We start from the raw sequence: 6,000 nt of genomic DNA on the forward strand, positions 1-6,000 counted from the left end.
TGGGTATCAAGGAAACCACCCGAAGTGCAACAAATGTAACAGACACCATAGTGGTCAATGCAACAAAGGACGTTGTCAGAGGTGTCTCAAGATGGGTCACGAAGCCAAGGATTGCAGGAGCTCACGGCCTGCAAATCAGAATCGCCAGCAGCAACAGCAAGCACCGCAAAATCAACAACAGCAACGGGGCAACAGGGGATGCTTTCAGTGTGGCGCTGAAGGCCACTTTAAGAAGAACTGTCCCCAGCTTAACCAAAATCAGAACAACAACAACAACCAGGGAAACGGGAACAACAATGGAGGTAACAACGGGGGTAACAACAATGGTAATGGAGCAAGAGGTCGTGCTTTCGTGATTGGTCAGGGTGATGCAAGGAACGATCCCAACGTTGTGATGGGTAAGTTTCTTCTGGATGATTTCTTTGTTACTGTTTTATTTGATTCGGGTGCCGATACTAGCTACGTGTCCTTAAAAGTTAGCCAAATGCTTAAGCGCACTCCAACACTTTTGAACACCAAGCACACGGTAGAAATAGCAAATGGCAAAAGTTTAGAGGCTACATATAGTTAATGGTTGCAAGCTTGTCCTTGCCGATCAGCCCTTTTCTATCAACCTCATTCCTATCGTTCTGGGTAGTTTTGACGTTGTCATTGGGATGGATTGGTTATCTCAACACCAAGCGGAGATTATTTGCAAGGAGAAAATCGTCTGCATCCCTCGCCCTGGTAAAGAACCCCTCATGATTCGTGGCGACAAGAGTGGTGCTGTTGTAGGCATCATCTCTTTCCTTAAAGCCCAGAAGTGTTTACGGAAGGGCCACACCGCTATCCCAGCCCTCGTTACTGAGGCATCCGCGGAAGAAAGGAAGATAGAAGACATTCCTATTGTACGCGACTTTCCCTAGGTATTTCCTGAGGAATTACCTAGGCTTCCGCCTCATCGCCAAGTTGAGTTTCAAATCGAGCTAGCTCCTGGAGCAGCGCCCATAGCTCGAGCCCCTTATCGTCTAGCTCCATCGGAACTTGAAGAACTGTCCACGCAACTACAAGAACTCTTGGAAAAGGGTTTCATACGTCCTAGCTCTTCGCCATGGGGAGCTCCAGTGTTATTCGTAAAGAAGAAAGACGGTACCTTCAGGATGTGTATTGATTACCGCGAACTCAACAAGGTGACCGTGAAGAATCGTTACCCCCTTCCACGCATTGATGACTTGTTCGACCAGTTGCAAGGGTCGAGCTTCTATTCTAAGATTGATTTGAGATCGGGATACCATCAGCTGAGAGTCTGAGAGGAGGACGTCTCTAAAACAGCATTCAGAACTCGTTACGGCCATTACGAGTTTCTGGTTATGCCTTTCGGATTGACGAATGCACCAGCGGTCTTCATGGACCTCATGAACCGAGTGTGCAAACCTTACTTGGATAAATTTGTCATAGTCTTCATCGACGACATCCTGATCTATTCTAAGAGTCAGGAGGAACACGAGCAACACCTGAGGCTTATTGTGGAACTACTTCGTAAAGAGCAGCTGTATGCCAAGTTTTCGAAATGTGACTTCTGGCTTCGCGAAGTCCATTTTCTGGGCCATGTGGTAAACAAGGATGGGATTCATGTGGATCCATCTAAGGTTGAATCGATCAAGAATTGGCCTGCACCCCGCACACCAACAGAGATTCGCCAATTCTTAGGTCTGGCAGGATATTACAGAAGGTTTATCAAAGATTTCTCAAAGATTGCGCAACCTCTCACTTCACTGACTCAGAAAGGTGTTACCTATCGTTGGGGTGATGCACAGGAGTCCGCATTTCAGCACTTGAAAGATAGACTCTGTAGCGCGCCTATCCTCTCATTGCCTGAAGGCACAGATGATTTTGTGGTTTATTGCGACGCTTCCATCCAAGGACTTGGTTGTGTGTTGATGCAACGTGACAAGGTCATTGCCTACGCATCGCGCCAACTTAAGGTTCACGAAAGGAACTACACTACGCATGACTTGGAATTGGGAGCAGTTGTTTTCGCGCTTAAGATATGGAGACATTACCTGTACGGTACCAAGTGCACCATTTACACCGATCACAGGAGTCTCGAGCATATCTTCAAGCAAAAGGAGTTAAACATGCGTCAACGTCGATGGGTCGAACTCTTGAATGACTACGAATGTGCGATCAAGTATCATCCGGGCAAGGCCAATGTTGTGGCTGACGCCCTCAGCCGGAAGGATACTATACCTAGGCGTGTACGTGCGTTACAGCTTACCATCCAATCTAACCTTCCCGCTCAGATTCGCGATGCTCAGGTTGAAGCATTGAAGGTAGAGAACATCAGAGCTGAGTCCCTAAGAGGATCGAGGCAACGGCTAGAACAAAAAGAAAACGGCGCCTACTATGTTAACGGACGCATCTGGGTTCCACTTTATGGCGACTTACGTGAGCTTGTGATGGATGAAGCACATAAGTCTCGTTATTCAGTACATCCTGGTTCGGATAAGATGTACCACGACCTAAAGACTACATACTGGTGGCCTGGTATGAAAGCCAGCATAGCAACCTACGTCAGTAAATGCTTGACCTGTGCTAGGGTCAAGGTCGAATACCAGAAACCATCAGGCCCACTTCAACAACCAGAGATCCCAAATGGAAATGGGAGCAAATATCCATGGATTTCGTTACTGGCCTGCCCAAATCTCAACGCGGAAATGATACCATTTGGGTGATCGTGGATCGACTGACCAAGTCTGCACATTTTCTGCCTATCAAAGAAACGGATAAGTTTTCTACTCTAGCAGACATCTACCTAAAGGAAGTGGTATCAAGGCACGGAGTGCCAACCTCCATCATTTCTGATCGTGACGCGTGTTTCACCTCTGAACTGTGGCAAGCTATGCACAAGTCTTTTGGCTCACGATTAGACATGAGCACCGCTTATCATCCACAGACGGATGGGCAATCAGAACGCACCATCCAAACTCTTGAAGACATGCTTAGGGCATGTGTAATCGATTTTGGTAACGGCTGGGAAAAGCATCTCCCGTTAGTGGAGTTTTCATATAACAACAGCTACCACACCAGCATCCAGGCCGCTCCGTTCGAGGCATTGTATGGACGCAAGTGCCGATCACCTCTCTGTTGGGCAGAGGTTGGTGACAGTCAAATCACTGGCCCAGAACTAGTAGTAGATACAACAGAAAAGATTGCTTAGATACGACAACGAATGGCGGCAGCTCGTGACCGTCAGAAAAGCTATGCCGATAAGCGAAGAAAACCACTCGAGTTCCAGGTTGGGGATCGAGTGCTGCTCAAAGTCTCACCTTGGAAAGGTGTAGTCCGATTTGGCAAACGGGGCAAGCTCAACCCGCGTTATGTCGGACCGTTCGAGATCATTGAGAGAATTGGAAAATTCGCCTACAGGTTGAATCTACCTGAAGAACTCAGCGGAGTTCACAATGTTTTCCATGTGTCAAATCTGAAGAAGTGTCTGTCAGATGAGACCCTCATAGTCCCTCTCAAGGAGCTCACTATCGACGACCAGCTACGATTCGTCGAGGAACCAGTAGAAATTACGGATCAAGACGTTAAGATTCTCAAGCACACAAGAATACCCCTCGTCCGAGTTCGTTGGAATTCCCGTCGTGGCCCAGAGTATACCTGGGAACGAGAAGACCAAATGAAACTCAAGTATCCCCAGCTGTTTAAGAAAAATGCAACCACTACTGAGGTTGAAGCTACCGCAGAATTTCGGGACGAAATTCCAAATCAACGGGGGGATGATGTGACACCCCAGGAAAATCAGGAAAACAACGCAACTTAACTAGCTTCCTCAGTAACCACGCACTAAATTTCGGGACGAAATTCTCTTAACAGGGGGAGAATGTGACAACCCTCAAAATCCCATGTATTCCGTACAATTTATTAATAATAATTAACGTGCTTGACGACTGTGTGGAATTACGTAACTGCTTTCTGATATCTGTGTTATATTTACATGTGCATGTTGACACACTAATAGTGTACAGAAAAGTAATTAAATAGTCTGTTATGACTTCCTAAGTGTTAGAAATTAAAAGGGTTACAAAAATATATATAAAAGACACTTTACGGATTAATTAAGCACTTTAACGGAACAGTATCAAACTGAACAACCGGACATTACCCGGAACACTAAAATATTACCAGAGGCGTTGTTTTATTTTTCTGAATTAGTTATGATCCCCGAACATCATAACACCTCCTAAAAATATCTACTAACTAGATCATGTAACTAATACTTAGATTAGAACTAGTAAGTAATCAAACTAGTTAACACCTAACCTACTACCCCCCCCCCCCCATGTTGGATGATTAGGGGACATGGGTCCCACCCTTGATTACTTTGTTATAGTTTATAAAAATCTTGTAGGGAATATACCAAACTTAGATGCCATATGCCATCCTAATCTCTATATAAACCACTAGTCCATCATCACATTCATCACTTATCTTCATCAACACACTCAAACTCTCTCCTCCCTTCTCTTGTTCGGCCGCCCCCTAGTACCACCACCACCACCATCACTTGATCACCTTCAAGCACTCTACAAGCATACAAAGGTGCTACGGGTCATACAACGGAGCTTGGTGCTCTCGGAAGTGGAAGGACCTTCTCTATTTGCTATTAACCACCACATTTCTTCACTCGAACTTCCCTAGCCTTGAGCTAGTGGTAAGAACTCAGATCCGTTCGTTCTTCATGTTATTTAAGTGGTTAATAGGTGATTTGATGATTAAAGTTATGAAACACTAAAGAACTTGCACTAAAGTCTTGAACATGTTGGTTAAAGAGTAACTAGTGGTGTAAATCATGTAGATCTGGTGTGGATATGATTATTGCTGATTTCCTTGATAATTTACTGGTTAACATTAATGTTTGATGTTGTTGTGATCACTAAACTTGTTAACGGTATCGATCGAACACGATTTAGAAGGTTAAACACTGAAAATCAGAATCTGTCCAAGTTTTACAGCCAACTTCAGTTGGCTGTAAACAGGTCATAAACTCAACGAAAAACTGATATTTTGAGTCTAAAATGTGATATTATGAAATACGGTTCTAATGGCACCGGAATCGTAATTTTTGGACTTCGTTTACTATTTTTAAAGTGTTAATTTGTAACAGCAACTTAAGCTGAATTTTGACAGCAATAAATGGGTGTCGTACTTTCAGTCATAACCTGAGTTTTGTGATGAATCGGACCATGAAATTTGTACAGTAGATGACAACCGACGCATGTGTAATTACCCCACTGGAATTTCGTAAATCGGACACCCGATGAATTTTTAATAAATTGTTCCGTGGACTGTGGTCGGAAATTCATAAATCTGAGTTCAGTCCGGAATATGATTTTTTATAAAATATTGGTAGTGAACCGGACCCCGATATTTTTACAAAACAAAATATGGAAAGTTTAAGACATCTTGTAAAAATTTGGGAATTTTTGGAATAATTTAACTATTTTATTAAAACGTCCGAAAACAACCGGTTTTGAATATTAATGCTGAATTGATATAAGTTGTGACTTGCGTGTCTAAATGTCGAGTGTGCTATCCGCGAATGATCTAACATGGTATATATGTTATGTGCATTATTGTATGTTTGATTTTGAGTGGGGAATGGATGGGAAACTTAGAGGGGCATAAACCGTTAAAACGATGCATGTTGTGTGATAGATACGTGTAGGAACTTTGTGTTCTATTTGAAAGCCACTAAATGACTAACTGGTAAATTATATTAGGACGTGATTGACCGACCTTGACTGTTAGCTATATTGAGAATCCAACCGAGCAAACCGAGGTGAGTTCACACTCTTTCTAAGGCATGGGATTCCCAGGAGTTTGGGAATGGGATTGATTAACTATTTGTACTATCATTACTATTAAACTACTTTTTACTGTCCTCGAATTGAAGGGCACGTACGTAAAACCTACGTACACGATCATAAGACCATCAACTCTATCACTTTAAGT

This window comes from Helianthus annuus, chromosome 12, assembly GCF_002127325.2.
Source record: "Helianthus annuus cultivar XRQ/B chromosome 12, HanXRQr2.0-SUNRISE, whole genome shotgun sequence".
In the NCBI taxonomy this organism is placed as follows: domain Eukaryota; kingdom Viridiplantae; phylum Streptophyta; class Magnoliopsida; order Asterales; family Asteraceae; genus Helianthus; species Helianthus annuus.